The following is an 18547-nucleotide window of genomic DNA, read 5'->3' on the forward strand; positions in this document are numbered from 1 at the left end:
GTCAATTGGGAAAAAAAAGCAAACCGAAGCCTGTTACGCACTCTATCAAGTCGTAGTCCTCGATGTTATCTGCGAAGAATGTCTGTGACAACATTAATGAACAGCTGATTGTAACTGTCAGTTTGTATATTGAGTGGCTACAGCTAACACTTACTGTGACGTGTTCGTGATTACACGACAAGGACAACATGTATTGTATGGGTGCAATGTCAAATGTGTATTCATACATGAAATACTAATTTGATTTATACTCCACGTCAAATATGATGAATCATGCAATGGTTATCCACATGTAAATAGAGGAAACGGGTTATGCCATGTTTGTAGCAAGATTGTTATTAGCTCTTGCAATGTTAACAAATTATTTGCTTATCCCACAATGTTTTCCACGTTGAACGTTTTCATTTAATGTGCATAAAACTGACATAAATGTCGAAATCGCACAATTAAGAATATTACAGCCTGCTACAGACCGTGTGTTTCTTGAAGTTTTCCCCGCGTATCGAATATTCCATAATTTTACGAACTTTAAAGGAACACTCCATTCAAGACTAGCGGCACACTCGCCTCCTACATCATAACAAAGCTGCCGTGGATGAACATTGTATTTCCACAGGCCATTCCATTGATTACGGGAAGCTTAAGATCTTGGCCACAGCCCCATCCTTTCAGTGGTCAAGGAAGCATACGACCTGCTGAGCCGAGACGAGGTTTTCCAGCTCGACAAGTCATGGAAACCCCTCAATTTACTTCTGGGTCTCAACATTACTTCGTAAGGACTGTGGATTCGATGACTCGGCGCTTGCCTCCCCCCCCCTTTTTTTTCTTTTTTTACTGTTAGAGGTGTAAAGTTTTGTCTGTGACTGACGCTCTTGTGTACCAACAGTGTTATATTTGACGCATGAACGTTTTCTGCACAGTGTAAAGCGCTTTAAAAATCCTGCAAATGACTGACATTGAGAATAGCTGAAAGGCAGTGAACAGAAATATCAGTTCAGGAGTTAATAATAGTCCTGATGTTCTCCCGAAAAATTATGAACTATTGCGGACCACATTTTTCTTTACAAAATTTTTGGAAGCTGTGGTCCCCCGAAAGAAAAACAAAAGAAGCAAAAAAAAAAAAAAAGAAAATTATTTCAGTAAGTTCAGCAGTTTCATGTACGCCGTGATGTGTTTCACCTTACCTCTAGCCGGGAAAATTTCACATGTTCAGAAAAAAAGGAAAAAAAAGAAAAGTATCTCAGGCGCTAATTATAATTAAAAACAATTTGTGACACGTTTACAAAAACCATACAGATCTGTACCATAAGCAACTGTCAGACATTTTACGTTATATTTGTAGGCGATCGCTGTGGATAGCGGGTTACATAGTTCGGGTCACAAAAATGTCGCAACTTTAGACCATAGTTGTCAGCTAATCTTCTTTTCTTGCCTGGGCTGTCCCGCACTTGCAGAGCCGAAGCTCTTGCGTGTGACGCTACTGGCTGCTTGCCTCCAGTCGCTACGACTGCGCACCACTAACATGTGTCATTGCTCCACGGAAAAAAAAAAAAAAAACGCAAGCATAGCAGAGCACGACGACCCACTTGGCTGTCGGCTGTCGGCTGTCGGCATACGTACTCGTACGTATATGTAAACGCGCGAAGCCTCATCAGCGTGGAAAGCTACGCCAGGCGACGTTTCCATAGCGGCGACACGTTGTTGTTTGCGCGTCAGCAGTTGACTCGCAACGGCTCTGATGCCGGCGCTAGCTGTCAGCTCGGGGAAGGTTGCTGCGTAACAGACACGGATTACAGGCGCTCGCCTTGGCCTCTTGGCTGTTTTTCACTACTCCTCTTAAGCCTTTTTTCCCCCGGACTGAATGGAAGCGAACGAGCATTTGTTGACTGTTCGCCAGTGATCACTAACATCGCTTGTCTCTGACTCTACACCAGAGCACGACATGAGGGATGAAGCATAGCGTCTCGGAACGCTGTGTTATTGCTTTTTGCTGCTACATGGGTTTCACTCGATACAATGCGACATAAAACTATGGTATTCAGATAGTATTAATTTGAATGGCCAGCGATTTAATTTTGACGAAGCGAGCAAAATGGTGTGAGAAAGGAATAACTTAGTAGCCGACCGGAGTGGCCGAGCGGTTCTAGGCGCTACAGTCTGCAGCCGCGTGACCGCTACGGTCGCAGGTTCGCATCTTGCCGCGGGCATGGATGTGTGTGTTGTCCTTAGGTTAGTTAGGTTTAAGTAGTTCTAATTTCTAGGGGACTGATGACCTCAGCAGTTAAGTCCCATAGTGCTCAGAGCCATTTGAGCCAGAAAAACTTAGCACTATTGTTTCGATTTTTTAGGCCAAGTGTGAAACGCTTGGAGGTAAAATGCAGGTCCAACCTTGCAGCATTATTCCAGAACCTTGCACATATCTCACTTGACGCATTTTGCTGGTTTGTCATTACAACTGAGGGGGAAATTGAAAAGAAGAACGTCGGCCGAAGTGGTCGAGCTGTTCTATGCGCTACACTCTGGAACCGCGCGACCTCTACGGTCGCAGGTTCGAATCCTGCCTCGGACATGAATGTGTGTGATGTCCTTAGGTTAGTTAGGTTTAAGTAGTTCTAAGTTCTAGGCGACTGATGACCTCAGAAGTTGAGTCGCATAATGCTCAGAGCCAATTTTGAAAAGAACAACGCAAGTAATCGACGATCATCTTTGGCGTACGGCAGTTTCCACGAATGTTTCTTACACCTTCGGCTGCGTTGGGCTATGGACTTAATTTAAAAGACCCTTTGTTTCAAATGATTGGATATGGGCAGGAGAGCCGGGATGGGAATAAGCGATTGGTTAAAACCTACACCGCTATTTTAGTTCTGAATAACCGTTATTTTTCGGTGTTGTCTGCTCTCGGATGTAACAGGTGGTTTTTTTTCTAAAAAATTTTATAGTACATCTTTGGGATGATTTGGAAAGCCGACTTCGTGCCAGGCCTCACCGACCGACATCGATACCTCTCCTCAGTGCAGCACTCCATGAAGAACGGGGTGCCATTCCCCAAGAAACCTTCCAGCATCTGATTGAACGTATGCTTGCGAGAGTGGAAGCCGTCATCAAGGCTAAGGGTGGGACAACACCATAGCGAATTGCAGCATTACCGATGGAGGGCGCCACGAACTTAAGTCATTTTCAGCCATGTATCCGGATACTTTTGATCACATAGCGTCTTTCCTTAATAAATATACTGTAGCGCGCCCGGAATTGTGTGGCTTAGTTCACCAGATTTATTGTAAAATATTCTAACTCATCGCTAGGCGTTGGTGCTCATATTTATTCTTTTACCACTAAGTCTGAGTAATTGTTTAAGCGTCAGTGGGTTTCGTAATTAGGTTTGCTTGGGCGTCATTGGTTTTTGAAGTAGTTAAGTAGAGCAGTCACTGGGGTACTGGGTTGGAGATGGTCACCTGTCAGTGGTTGTTACTTAATGTTCTTGTTTAGTGACCTTAAGACAATTCTCAATTGTAGTTGAGGTAATGTCCGGTATATCTTACATCGGATATTGGTGCACGTGCTATATTTATTTGTTGGTCCCCATATGAGGCTATATTTCAGCGCTGACCACGGTTACGTTTCTAAGTACATACTTTGTGAAACACGTACAACCCCAAGCCTTGCGGAACAGTCATTGGTGTGTGGTTTAAATGCCCTGTGTCAAAAATTCAGTAAAAGGCTTTTTCTTCAAATCCTCGAAAAAAAACTTCGTAAAACTGCTTTAGCTGTTGATCATCTTCTGTTCGAAGATTATGGCATTTGGCATTGTCATTAGCATTGCCAGTTAAAACGGACGGTGCGTTGTCCAGAGAAAGAAAACTAAGAATCAGCGTTTGCTACAAGGTCTACAGTCCCGAATTCTCGGTTTTCTTTCTCTGGACGAATCACCGCCCATTTTAACTGGCAATGCTAATGACAGTTGCCATTGAGCGTTGGGAAACAGCACTGTTTCAATGGCCTGATGTTAAATTAGCTATAGTTTTCAGCTGAAGATGCGATTACAAAATCTCAAAACCGGTCGTGTGGTATCTTGGAGCAAAGGATTGTCAACAGATGAAGCGGTGTCCCGTAGTTTTTATTTTTTTTTTAAGATTTCAACAAAAAAAAATTTTAACCGGATACATATACGTTAAAATTGTTTTGCTTTTGACTATATGCTATATGTCAGATAGTTTTGAAGTCTGCAGTGACATACGCGAAACACTTTTAGGATTCTGTTAAAGTAACTGTAAGGAAGATAATGCCAAATTAGTATGATTAATGAAGTGTGGATGCACAGGATGATTCAGCTTCCCTATAGCTAGGTTTTATGAAACCTGCAGCACCTTCAAAAACCACTCGCAAGATTTCCATATTGTATCGCTCGCTACACACAGACTATGAGTCGTACAGAAAATGAACGGAACCCTTTTGTAGGAAATTTGATGTAGTCAAATATGGTACTGGGATACATTTTCTCTGGAGGCCATGGTTTTCGAATTATTCAAGAAAAACGCGTTTGAAGGTCTCTTTTGTATGTTTTTCTTGAATAATTCGAAAACTACCGCCTCTAGTGAAGACACATCCCAGAATACAATTTAACTACGTTTCCGTCAAAAAGGTCCTGTTCATTTTGTTTCTGAGGCTTATATTTTGCACATAGCAAGTGAGAAAATATGACAATTTTGCATGTAGTATTTGAATGTGTTGCGGGTAGGGGCAGCTGAATCACCTTGTACATAGAATATGTCCCATAAGCAGCTTGATGAAACCTGCTATCAAGGTTGTTAGAGGGTAGATAATGTGATAATGGGTAAACGATGTCTATTTCCTCGGTTGTTACAGTTACTCATTAGACATGTAACAGTAACTTTAATCTACATACCCAATGAGAATGACCAGGTCTTTCGTACACTTTTAATTTTAATCGCCGTATATTCGTACTTGTTTACTTTCAAGGAAATTTATTTCTGCTTATTCACTCCGTTCCCAATCATGGAAGTACTGAATTTATCATCTTACTCATGTCTCCAGTCGGATCTTAGGGTGCTTCGGCAGTTTTATAGGTATAATATTGCTTTCTATTTACCATTTGTGAAATGTATCTCACAAGTAACTGAGACATCTATATGCTGATATTAGAAACATTACATTCTCTTCAGAATGCTCCATCTCTAACGCGAGTCAACGCCAACAAGAAAAGTTCATTCGCAAAACAGCAAGCGAACGCATTGTCTGCGTTGTTATCGCCAGAGTACAGAAAATATGAAATTCCTTTGATGGTTCACTCGAAGATCAACAACTAGCGAAACACGATTCCGCAACTGCCATTACGTGCCGAACAGTACGGGATGTTGTCCGCTCTCTCTCTCTCTCTCTACCATGCACATATGAGAGAATTCTCTATTGCTAATGGCCGGCCGAGGTAGCCGTGCGGTTCTGGCGCTGCAGTCCGGAACCGCGGGACTGCTACGGTCGCAGGTTCGAATCCTGCCTCGGGCATGGGTGTGTGTGATGTCCTTAGGTTAGTTAGGTTTAAGTAGTTCTAAGTGCTAGGGGACTTATGACCTAAAATGTTGAGTCCCATAGTGCTCAGAGCCATTTGAACCATTTTTGAATCTATTGCTAATGCTCGTTCGCCTGCGTTCGGTCAGGTGTAGGCCGGCCCTTATGGTAACTAAAAGTAACGAGATTTGTACAGTTAATACTCGTAGCTTTCATAGCGACATAATTTTTCCAAAAAAAATGTTCAAATGTGTGTGGATTCCTAAGGCATCAAACTGCTGAGGTCCTCGATCCCTAGATTTACTCACTACTTAAACTGTCTTATGCTAAGAACCCCACACACACTCATGCCGGAGGGAGGACTCCAACCTCCGGCGGGGGGGACCGCGCAATCCATGATATGGCACCTCAAACCGCACGGCCACTCTTCCCGGCTAGTTTGTCCATTTTAAGGTGGTGGTCGAGGCGTAATTGATTGGTCATTTTCGCTTGCTGCGAGAGGCATCGTCAAGACGCTACGTAGGAAAATTTTAGCACAGAATGCTACGAAAAACGAATACTTGACAAAATGTTGAAATCTTTATCCGTACCCCAATCATCACATTGTTAGGACCTCATCCGAGCACTGTCCGAAGTGGGCGAATAAAGTAGTACACACTTTCAGGTCTGATCGTTACTACAGAAGAATGGCCACAAATACGAAATCTGAAAGAAGGACCCCAAAAAAGTAGACGAGTCCTCCTTTCCTGTTTCTTCAAGGTGTGTCTCTGTGTTTGTGCAAAGGTGATGATACCTAAAAAACCTTGGTTCCAAGGACTGTATTTGGTGGTACCCCAGTCACTGCAGGAGGTGCAAAATGGTGCAAATGGCTCTGAGAACTATGGAACTTAACTGCTGAGATCATCAGTCCCCTAGAACTTAGAACTAACTAACCTAAGGATATCACACACAGCCATGCCCGAGGCAGGATTCGAAACTGCGACCGTAGCGGTCGCGCTGTTCCAGACCTAGAGCCGCTCGGTCACAAGGGCCGGCGCAGGAGGTGTGCTGTTGTTATCAAAGACCACAGCCTAAACTCGAAATACCAAGCGTTACTTGGAAAGTAAAACAAGTAAAAATCGACCTCGAGAGCCTGTCTTGTATGGATAGATGACTCATAAATTTGGAGTCTGTCGATATGACAAACCAATTATTACTCTCTCTCTCTCTCTCTCTCTCTCTCTCTCTCTCTCTCTCTCTGAAGTGTCTAGAAGTCTATAAACTACAACAGTGGTGGAGGCAGAACGCGATCCCACAACCTACCCTTAATAATGTAAGGAGGCTGCCTTGAAATTACCTGTGCTTAAAATAGTCTTCCTACCAAGGAAATCCGCGACAGTTGCAGGAATCGAGCTCGATTTCTCCGGTTGAATGATGGCATACTGACGGTTTAGCTACGGAGACATTCCCGGCATGGGTTCATATCGAATTTGCCCCGTATCTGGAATATGTCTAAGGTTTCTGTGCGGTATAATTCTGAAACAATCTCTAGGCTCAACACAAAGGTGTAATAGAGCTGCTGATACAGGCTGAAGCAAGTGAAACTTTTGGACAGGTTTCTCGCCTTCCAGCCGGCTATGGACATGTTTTCGACTTCGTTTTCCTAGCGCCAGGCCTCCAGCAGGCTTTGTGCCGCGGCCTTGTAGGGAATCCCATTGTCTGCAAACTCGTTCCCTTCGCGGCCCCTTTCGCGCAGACCAGGACGCTGACCCTGAGTATTCGGGATGCTGATATTAATCCCCGACCTTCAGCGGCCGCTTTGAAATGGTAGGTCAACGAACGTGGGGCATCACAGTCCAGTGGGAAACAGTGGACGCGAAAGGCGACTGAGTATGTACACTACTGGCCATTAAAATTGCTACACCAACAAAAAATGCAGATGTAAACAGGTATTCATTTGACAAACTTAGTATACTAGAACTGACATGTGATTACATTTACAAGCAATTTGGGTGCATAGATCCTGAGAAATCAATACCCAGAACAACCACCTCTGGCCGTAATAACGGCCTCGATACGCCTGAGCATTGAGTCAAAAAGAGCTTGGATGGCGTATACAGGTACAGCTGCTCATGCAGCTTCATCAAGAGTAATGACTGGCGTATTGTGACGAGCCAGTTGCTCGGCCACCATTGACCAAACGTTTTGAATTGGTGAGAGATCTGGAGAATGTGCTGGCCAGAGCAGCAGTCGAACATTTTCTGTATCCAGAAAGGCCCGTACTGGACCTGCAATATGCGGTCGTGCATTATCCTGCTGGAATGTAGGGTTTCGTAGGGGTCGAATGAAGGGTAGAGCCACGGGTCGTAATACATCTGAAATGTAACGTCCACTGTTCAAAGTGCCGTCAATGCGAACAAGAGGTTACCGAGACGTGAAACCAATGGCAACCCGTACCACCACGCCGGGTGATACGCCAGTATGGCGATGACGAATACGCGCTTCCAATGTGCGTTCACCACGATGTTGCCAAACACGGATGCGACCATCATGATGCTGTGAACAGAACCTGGATTCATCCGAAAAAATGACGTTTTGCCATTCGTGCACCCAGGTTCGTCATTGAGTACACCATCGCAGTCTGTGATGCAGCGTCAAGGGCAACCGCACCCATGGTCTCCGAGCTGATAGTCCATGCTGCTACAGACGTCGTCGAACTCTTCGTGCAGATGGTTGTTGTTTTTGAAAACGTCCCCATCTGTTGACTCAGTGGTCGAGACGTGGCTGCACGATCCGTTACAGCCATGCGGATAAGGTGCCTGTCATCTGCTAGTGATACGAGGCCGTTGGGATCCAGCACAGCACAGCGTTCCGTATTACCCTCCTGAACCCACCGATTCCATATTCTGCTATCGGTCATTGGATCTCGACCAACGCCAACAGCAATGTCGCGATACGATAAACCGCAATCGCGATAGGCTACAATCCGACCTTGTGATGTGATGGTACGCATTTCTCCTCCTTACACGAGACATCACAACAACGCTTCACCAGGCAACGCCAGTCAACTGCTGTTTGTGTATGAGAAATCGGTTGGAAACTTTCGTCATGTCAACACGTTGTATGGTGTTGCCACCGGCGCCAACCTTATGTGAATGCTCTGAAAAACTAATCACAGCGTCGGTCAAATTTCGCGCCCGTAGCACGTCATTTTCGTGGTGTAGCAATTTTAATGGCCAGTAGTGTAAATGAAGATATACCAGAGAGTAAAACGGAAAGAAAAAGAATATTACTGTAGAGATTTAGTGAAACTACGAAAAACCTAAATCTGGTAGACTGATCGAGACTTGAATTTTAGTAGTCCCGAATACCTTAGACACGGAGCTTACTGGGTTTCTTGATACAATAAAAATTAAAGATCGCCCGTATTTTCTCAATCGACTTTTCGATTAGCCGTCGTCAGGATACTTCATTTGATAGGTCTTTTCAGGAAAGGTTGTGAGTAAATATACAGAGTGTCTACTGTTCCGAGTATAAACGAAAGGGGCCACAGGCATATAATTCTACTAAACATAGACCAGTAAACTGATTTCTCCATTACGACGTACTACGACAGACTACATGAACATATAACAGTCCCCGAGGATCCGAGCTGCAGAAATGGATTTGATGCCAAACACATTATAACATGTGTTCATTTGGAGACTGCCGCTGTGGCCGAGAGGTTCTAGGCGCTTCTGTCTCGAACCGCGAGACCGCTACGGTCGCAGGATCCATGGTATTGGCGAGCCACGGCTGATACATTTCTTGTCGAAATGCTACTTTCCAGTACTGGGAAGTGTACGGAATCACGATAAAATCAAACGAGACCAGTTTTGCAATTTACACCCACTTACACTTTTTTCGAAATAAACATATCTTTGACAGTATTACAACAAAAAGACACGACTGTACTTGTGCTTATTGAATCGCGGACACCTTTGACTTCCGGACCGGTGTTTATTACGATATTTGCTTGTATCATTGTTCAGCCCCCCCCCCCCCCCCCCCTTTCGCTTGTACCTGTGACAGCCCTCTTCAGTATCTGTAACAGAATTAATGAAGTTTGGTTGATGGGTTTGGGGGAGAGGACCAAACAGCGAGGTCATCGGATTAGGGCAGGAAGTCGGCCGTGCCTTTCCGAGGAACTATCCCGGCGATTTTAGGGAACCTAAATCTGGATGGCCGGATGCGAGTTTGAACCGTCGTCCTCCCGAACGCTAGTCCAGTGCTAACCACTGCGATACTTCGCTCGGTCAATTAATAAAATTTTGTATCGGGCACACATAGTTCTGTAAATTAAGTAATTTTTTCATAGTGTTTTGCAGTGCCACACCATTTACAATTAAGGCAAAGGGAGAACCCGGCTCGTTATTATACATCACACGCCATGAGTAAATTATTTCTGTATTATACTTCCCTGAGTGAGTGAGTGTTGATTTACGTGGTCGTTATTTTTCCTATTTTCTTTAGAAATCGTTAATGTTATTACGCGATTGGGGTGAACATATAAAAGGAACATACGTGGATGAGCTGTTGGCACAGATATTGAGTGGTGATTGAGAAATAAGTTACTGAAAGTCTACGTCCTCGGTACAGCATAGAACTGAAGTGAAATGGGGATCATCAGAAATCCGGAAAGAAGAAAATGTAAGCATTTCAAATGTATTCTGTTGTAGAAAGTCAGAAATTAAGTGAACAGATGAGATACGAAATGAAGAGGTACTAAACGAGTAGATTACGAAATAAGCCAATGGGCTATGGAATATCCTCATCAGCGGCCACGCAGTGCGTAGACACGCCTGTAGAATACTTATTTTCCCGTAATGCGTTATCATTATACGGAATACAGACATTAGTAATTTATATCACTAACGTAACGAACACAATAAACGAAAAACAACCGCACTGCACTCTACTGCTGGACGGGAAGCTGATTCTTCCAGGACGAGACACTTCAAATGATTCAAATGGCTCTAAGCGCTATGGGACTGAGGTCATCAGTCCCCCAGACTCAGAACTACTTAAACCTAACTAACCTAACGACATCACACACATCCATGCCCGAGGCAGGATTCGAACCTGCGACCACAGCAGCAGCGTGGTTCCGGACTGAAGCGCCTAGAACTGCTCGGTCACAGCTGCCGGTTGAGTTACTTCAGTCCGGAACCGCGCTGGTGCTGCGGTCTCAGGTTCGGATTCTGCCTCGGGCAGAATGTCCTTAGGTTAGTTAGGTTATAGGGGGCTGATGACCACAGATGTTAAGTCCCATAGTGCTCAGGGCCATTTGACCATTTTTTGAGATACTTCCTCCACCATAAGCGTTGCTCACTGTTCAATTTACATACAGACTGTACATAATCAGAGGACTTGTTTTAAAACGGAATGAAGTCATTTTGTTCGTTTCATAGCTTTTTTTCCCTTTTGTCTGGTGCTTTTCTCGAAATTTTTGAACAATTTGTAGTTGTGTCGAAGGCTGAACACATCACATCGTCATCCATGTGTCAAATTTACAAGCTCATTATTTGCTCGCTTTTCATAACCGCCGACAAATGTTGTTCCAGAATTTTTACCCAGATTTAAAGGGGTCACAGCTTTATAATTAAGATCGATAGAGACGATATTTAGCACATGCATACCCACAATCATCAAGCTGTCAGTCATACGTAATTTCATTTAATGTGTTCAAGTTGATCACGCGATATAGCCAAGCGGTCTCCTATCTCGCGCTACACTTTTTTTACATCGTTTGGGAGGTGATACTCTCAACAGGTTCAGTGATCCATTGACGCAATGTGCGCGTATTCGTTACGCGTGTGGGATATACCTTCGACCCTACGTATCTCGGCAAAAAATTCTACTGTATCAATCGATATTGACGATTATAGGAATGGGCCATCCTTTCCAATCCACCTATGCAGGAAGTCTGCATCCAAGGATTTGCGAACACTTTATGCCCAGTGAGGTGGTGCTCCATCTGGTTGAAACATTACATGGGGGTGCATCTCTTGGATTTGGGTTGTAGTACATTTGATACACACATGATAAGTAACACGTTTCACAGAATAGGAATGGAGCTACGGCCATCTAGTGTATTAGTGCACACATTCATTGGTCTTCAGTCTCCCAACCCCTGACTTCCTGTTTTCCCAAATACGCACGTTATACGTACAAGGTGTACAATTCTGCTTCCTCCGTTTTTCCCCCAACATTTGAGGCTTTAATGAAACAAATTGGTTACACGTGTATCATTCAAAATATTTTCCATCGCTGGCCACTACTTTCTCCCATCTTTCGGGCAGTGTACGAATCCCGCGTCGAAAAAATTGTTCATCTTTTGAAGCGATAGACGAACCGATCCAATTTGTGACTTCTTCATCAGATCAGAAGTGTTGGTCAGCCAGTCCATGCACCATTGCTCTAAACAGGTGATAGTCAGAGGGAGCAATGTCTGGAGATTACGGAGGGTGAGGTAGGACTTCCCATTTTAGCGCTTCCAAGTACGTTTTGACCTCTTTTGCGGCCGTTTGTCTTTTAATGCTCTGCTCAAACACATTAATTGCGCTCGATAACGAGCACCTGTGATTGTTTCACTTGGTTTTAACACCTCATAATAACGACGCCGAGCTGGTCTCACCAAATGCAGGGCATGACCTTGGCGCCCTGAATATTTGGTTTGACCGTCGACGTGGAAGCATGGCCGGGATATCCCCATGATTTTTTGCGTTTATGTTTATCGTAATGAACCCATTTCTCATCTGTGGTCACAGTGCGATGCGGAAATCCCTTCCGTTTTTGACTCTGAAGCAACTGTTCACAAACACACAAACGCCGTTCAAAGTTTCTTGGTTTCAGCTCACGTGGGACCCAAGTCCGTACTTTCTGAATCATGCCCATAGCCCTGAGACGTTTTGAAATGGCTTGCTTTGTCAGTCCCACTAATCGTGCCAATTCTTCTTGAGGTTGACGCGAGTCTTCTCAGTAATGCCTGCAATTCTGCTTCTTGGAAAAAAATTCTCTCTTCCACCAATAAGCCGGTCTACGACGTTAAAATCACCGTTCTTGAAGCGTCGAAACCACTCACTAATAGCGTCCTTAACATACGTACTTGAGAGCATTCGATGAGACTCAGCCGCTGTTTTCTTCATACTGGAACAAAACAGTAACACCTCCCGCAAATGACGAGAATTAGGGTCGTAAACTGACATTTTCAATCAAGAACAACTTTACGATGCAGACACAAATCGACTAATGGTTGAATGAGGTTATGTTGCCTGAGGTCCAAGCTAACTGCCTGACGTCTGCGATCTGTTTCTTTCGACCGCTACTTACCGCTGTCGCCAGTTACCGGCAAATGGCGGAAGCAAAGTTGTACACACTGTAGTTACAAAGGCGCTTATATGAAACGTTTCAGCTTAAAACGCAATTTGCTGTAGCAAATTTTCATCCTCTTTAGTAAGCAATAACAGCTTAGTGGTAAATTCTTGTTGTTGTTCATAATCAAATGGTTTCAGTTCTTGGGAAATCTGAACTTTGTAAGTATGCCGTTGCCAGCAGTTTAGGCAGCAGTCTGTGCACCGTGTTCTTCGTAGCCTGGAAGTGGAGTGGCGTGATGCTCGTTTCATTGATTTGCAAGGTGGGCGTTAAACACCGCTTCCGATGAACCTTTATAGACGCTGAGGTCGGCCGCCGCTTTTGTTGTCTTTAAGTGTACCTATATCTGTAACACTTGCAACCATACATTAATCAACTTGACATCTGGTGGAGGTATCCTCGTAAGTTCTCAGAACTTTCGTTGCATCGTAAGTGGAAATATCGACTTTGCCAAAACTTTGTGCTTTCTCTGCGCCAATGCTGCTATTTTTCGATTCAACCTTGAACTATAGTCGTGGGTGCAGTGCTTTTCGCACGAAACCACCAATGCTATTGCAAGACGTGTAGCGGTACACTGAGGTACTTTTACGAATATAGTGAGTGCATTGTAGCAATCAATCACTTACAGTGTTCAAAGAAACAGTCGACGCGGAGATTGTGCTAAACCACTGTAGGAGATCTTGACACGTGGTCTTATTGACACGTGGTCTTATTGACACGTGGTCTTATATAGTGGCCATACTGAGGAAATCACTGGCAGTGAAAGTAACTATATCTAATTTATTGTAACGTAAATTTTAGTTTCTACTATTCTTTTATGAGTGTTATCGGAATGAAACAAGTATGTACCATTTTATAAATTATTTTGCTTGTTATTTAGGATTGTAAATTGTTTTCGACATTATGAGTTCATGGAAATTTCGAGAAGGGGGAATATGTTTATGAAATATGCGAATTTGCTTTCAAATATCACATGAAATGACTGGTATTTGAAGACTGTATGTCTCATTGGTTCCAAATTGGAACTGCCTCCTTTAAAAAAATCCATTGTTTATTTCTACCAATGTCTTCTTGTATTCATTGCTTACTACGACAATAAACATTCAGTTCGTAAAAAAATTCACAATTATATTTTGAAGGGCAATCACGTTCTAAAAGTAACTGATCATTTCCTTTTTCCGCCTGCCATGGTGGCCGAGCGGTTCTAGGCGCTTCAGCCTGGAACTGCGCGACTGCGACGGTCGCAGGTTCGAATCCTGACTCGGGCATGGATGTGTGTGATGTCCTTAGGTTAGTTAGTTTTAAGTAGTTCTAAGTTCTAGGGGACTGATGACCTCAGATGTTAAGTCTCATAGTGCTCAGAGCCATTTGAACCATTTTTGAACTTTTTGCCAATCCCTTCTTCTATTCTTGCTTACAGTTATATATTATTCGTTTTATCATTTTATTAGGACTGAAAGGGTTTAACACGTGTAAAAAATCGCAGCGGGAGCGAATGTAACTTCCAGCAGTAAGAAGAAGAACGCGCTGTGCGCCGGGTGTGTTTCGCTCGCTCCACCGGAGCAGTATTTGTGTACACGCGGGTGCACTGGACCGACAATTATGGATACACAATCTATTTGCGTTTGTTATGTCTTCATTTTTACTGTTTTATGTAAGGTATTTGTAATGGGAGATCTAAATAGTGTCAACGGAAATCAGTTTTGCGCATTAAAGCAATGCACTGGTTGAACGATGAATTATATAGTTGTGTTCATGAAATTGGTGAAAATTAGCACCTCCACGTCATCACCTTCCGACTACAGATAAGGGAAAGAGATGGTTATTCCGTTCGCAAGAGAGGAAACTTTACGTTCGTGTTCTGGGTGCAAGCTGCCCGTTTGCACGACTTGTTTTAAGCCAATGAGCAGTTCGTACACGTAACTTGGCTCACGTTGCCCACTGTCAAATTTTTTATAGAACGAAATTTTATGTTTTCATTTTGATGCTTTTACGATACACAACTTAAATTTTAAGAAAAATTTAGCTTTTTCTATTTTTGTTTAGTACTTTTTTAAGCTCTTCTTTGGTGGCTTATTAGGCGTTCAGACTAATTTAGATAAGCACAAATTAGAGTAAAAAATGACAGTTCCTATCGTAGATTTTGGGACATACTAAGTTTGTTAATATTTACGTTCAAAGCTAAAGAAGTAGGAATGAAAAATATTTTCATTACCATTTCAAAATATCTAGTTCCAGCGGAACTACGACTTTCGGATGGTTGCAACGTTACACGACTACAGTTAACGATTAATCGATAGTGGTGCACGCAGCCACAGATTCATGAACCTAGATACGCCATAACGGAAACTTTATAAGTCTGCCAACACGATGAAGAAAATTTAATTGCCAGGATCGTACTGAATATTAATTTCTTCCCGTTGACCGGTTTCTACAGTTGAGACGGCTGTTCTCCAATTTTTTTTTTTTTTTTTTTTTTTTTAGGAAACTTGTTTTCGTACGTCCTGTTCCACCATGCCTATGTCAATATCATGATCACATTATAGAGGATGGTATTTAGTACATTCTTCTGTGTCGTCCGAACAAGACAGACACAGCTAGGGCAAAAGCGCCTAAGGCGCCATTTCACTAACTAATCAGTTGGCAACACGTGCGGTGTCGGACACCGGTGATCCAGGAGTGTTCACCACACAATTACCGGTGACCGTCACTGGCGACTGTCACCAGTGTCCCAGAGTGAAACCGGCCTAATATTGTAAACTATACATGTCTCTGATGGGCTCTATAAAGCGGATCTCTGACTTTGCACCACCGCAGAGCCAAAGATACGGCTTCTGGTCTGAGATTGTAGTGTTGGAGTAAGAGATCGCTCGGCGCACAGCAGTGAATGTGTATCAGTCGGTGAGCGAAAGACGATAGAGAAGCCCGTTTTTGTGGTGTGCCCTGTAAAGCCGCCAAGTGTTAGATTATAACGTAGTAATTTTCTCATACCAATGTTTTATATTAAACCGCACGTAAAATAGTTAAAAATCGTGAGTGATTTTATAATGGTATGTAAAGTGAAATGATGAAATGTAAATATAATTGTGATAAGAAAGGATGACTGAATTGATATTAGAAAGAAGCTTCACTAGTAAATGTATTATTGTAAATATAAGTCTGGAAGCAGAATCTTCTCGCGGTTAAGGTAAAGAAGTTGATTTTTTTTTTTTTTTTTTTTTTACTTTCCTTTTGCCAACGCGTTAGTGTAAATGAGTTCAGTGATAACTGGTCACAGTGAGTTCTATGTTGAGTAACCCCAGAAAGTACATAAACAGATTATATGTGCAGGCTAGTTAGATATTTCCCTTTTGTAATGTTTCTAAGATTTGTTAACACAATCATACGTAATTTGATGATTTGTGTTTATGCTTGTTAGTGTTATTACATAACACTTGCTGTACAAATCTCATTGTTTATGACTACGTCCGCAAAGAAAGGTTTTCATTCAGTAAAAAGGGATGTAATTTTCCTGAGTAATGTAATACCAGTTGTCAGATTTTTGAAAAGACAAACTAAATTTCGAATATAACTTCGCTGTTGGAAAAAGTCAGTGTTAGTAACTGACCTAAATTACTACCGACTCACTCTCCAGCTCATATGTTTTTTTTTTTTTTAACTGAATTTTTCTTAAATGTTCTCATTAATCAGCCAAAAGAATTTAAAGTATATTTCGAAGAATTACAGCCAACATTGCACACCGCTGAGTCGGTAGTAGTACATTTTATTCCAGTTCATGAGAGAGCAGAATATAACGCGATCCACCGTTGCTGTTTCAGAGCTCAGACTATTTTAGTTATTTGTTATGTGGAGAGGGAGCTAAGTTATCAGTTTTGAATAGGGTCATAGGATTCAGTACCTAAGCGGCTGAATGTATTTTGCAGTGACTGTGTTTGTTTACTGGTATAGGGAGTTGCATTGCCCTGTCAGTTCGTATAAAGTTACCCTTGACGCTGCGTCACAGACAGAAGCGCCTGCGATGGTGTATTCAACGACGAACCTGGGTGCACTAATGTCGAAACGTCAGTTTTTCGGATGAATCCGGGTTCTGATTCCAGCATCATGATGGTCGCATGCGTGTTTGGCGACATCGCGGTGAACGCACATTGGAAGCGTGCATTCGTCATCGCCATACTGGCTTATCACCCGGCGTGATGGTATGGAGTGCCATTGGTTACACGTCTGGGTCACCTCTTGTTCGCATTGACGGCACTTTGAACAGTGGACGTTACCTTTCATGTGTGTGACGACCCGTGGCTCTACCCTTGTTTCGAGCCCTGCGAAACCCCACATTTCAGCAGGATAATGCACGACCGCATTTTGCAGGTCCTGTACGGGCCTTTCTCGATACAGAAAATGTTCGACTGCTGACCTGGCCAGCACATTCTTCAGGTCTCTTACCAATTGAAAACGTCTGGTCAATGGTGGCCGAGCAACTGGCTCGTCACAATACGCCAGTCACTACTCTTGATGAAATGTGGTATCGTGTTGAAGCTGCATGGGTAGCTGTACCTGTAGACGCCATCCAAGCTGTTTCACTCAATGCCCAGGCGTATCACGGCCGTTATTACGGCCAGATGTGGTTGTTCTGGGCACTGATTTCCCACCCAAATTGCGTGAAAATGTAATCACATGTCAGTCATAGTATAATATATTTGTCCAATGAATACCCGTTTATCTTATGCATTTCTTCTAGGTGTAGCAATTTTAATGGCCAGTAGTGTAGTTTCGTGTCGGAAACAGAATCGGATCGTTTAGTTTTTACCTCTCATAAAAATTTAACCCCCAGGTTGGAAACGACTGCTCTAGATAGTAATACCTGTTTAGAATCAGGGTCAAGTACAAGCAGAAATCTACTGTACCCTCCAGTGTGGCGTGAAACGCCAGGAGGCGGTACAGGGAAACACTCTTGCAAGTAATGACGCCGCCCGCCGATCCATCGCGCAGCCTCTTCGCCGCCGCCGCCGCCGTCGTCTGCACAATGTGCCATTAGGCGTCGGCGGAAGCGGCGCCAGTAATGAGGTAGGCAGCCGTGGCAGCCAGTCTGCTGGCACCCACCGCAGCCCAATTAGGCCGGCGAGGCTCGCAGCGGCTCGGCCCGGGCCACATCTCTCATTAGGCGCTTTGCTCTGCTTGTTCCAGGTGAGACAGCCGCCCTCTGCTCTTGCTGGTCGCCGCTGCTCTGCGAGGCAACCGTCCGTCTACCTTACCGTGCGTGAGTACCGGATTAGGATTACGATTTGACACGTCTGTCGCCTCCGACGCTGGCTGGAGTGACAGCCACATCTCTTGTTTCACAAGTGCCCCACCCCCACCCCGAAATCGAGTTTGAATCGAAAATCTCAAACCTCATTATTTAGGTTGCAACGGAAAATTTTTGTGAGTGACAATAACGTGGGCCATTGCTTTAGTTATACCGCAGAGACAGGCTGGACAGTGAAGGGGGAGGCGTGTTTATAGCGATAAGAAGTGCAATAGTATTGAAGGAAATTGACGGGAGATCCGAAATGTGAGTTAATTTGGGTGAAGGTCCCGGTTAAAGCAGGCTCAGACATGGTAATTGGATGTGTCTATAGGCCCCCTGGCGCAGCAG

General features: G+C 43.6%; 1 protein-coding gene across 13 annotated transcripts in view; it reads left to right on the forward strand.

Moving 5' to 3' along the window:
• The window catches only part of LOC126271885 (dystroglycan 1), a 960129-nt gene that overhangs the window by 162181 nt on the left and 779401 nt on the right, over positions 1-18547 (forward strand). For 4 of the 13 annotated variants that reach the window (XM_049974256.1, XM_049974252.1, XM_049974250.1 and 1 more), the window contains one exon: positions 18097-18169. The exons of the other annotated variants lie outside the window; for them this stretch is intronic. The gene's annotated coding sequence lies outside the window, so the exon portion shown is untranslated. Of the gene's footprint in view, positions 1-18096; positions 18170-18547 lie in introns of those variants that run through there. 13 annotated transcript variants of the gene reach the window in all.

This window comes from Schistocerca gregaria, chromosome 5, assembly GCF_023897955.1.
Source record: "Schistocerca gregaria isolate iqSchGreg1 chromosome 5, iqSchGreg1.2, whole genome shotgun sequence".
In the NCBI taxonomy this organism is placed as follows: domain Eukaryota; kingdom Metazoa; phylum Arthropoda; class Insecta; order Orthoptera; family Acrididae; genus Schistocerca; species Schistocerca gregaria.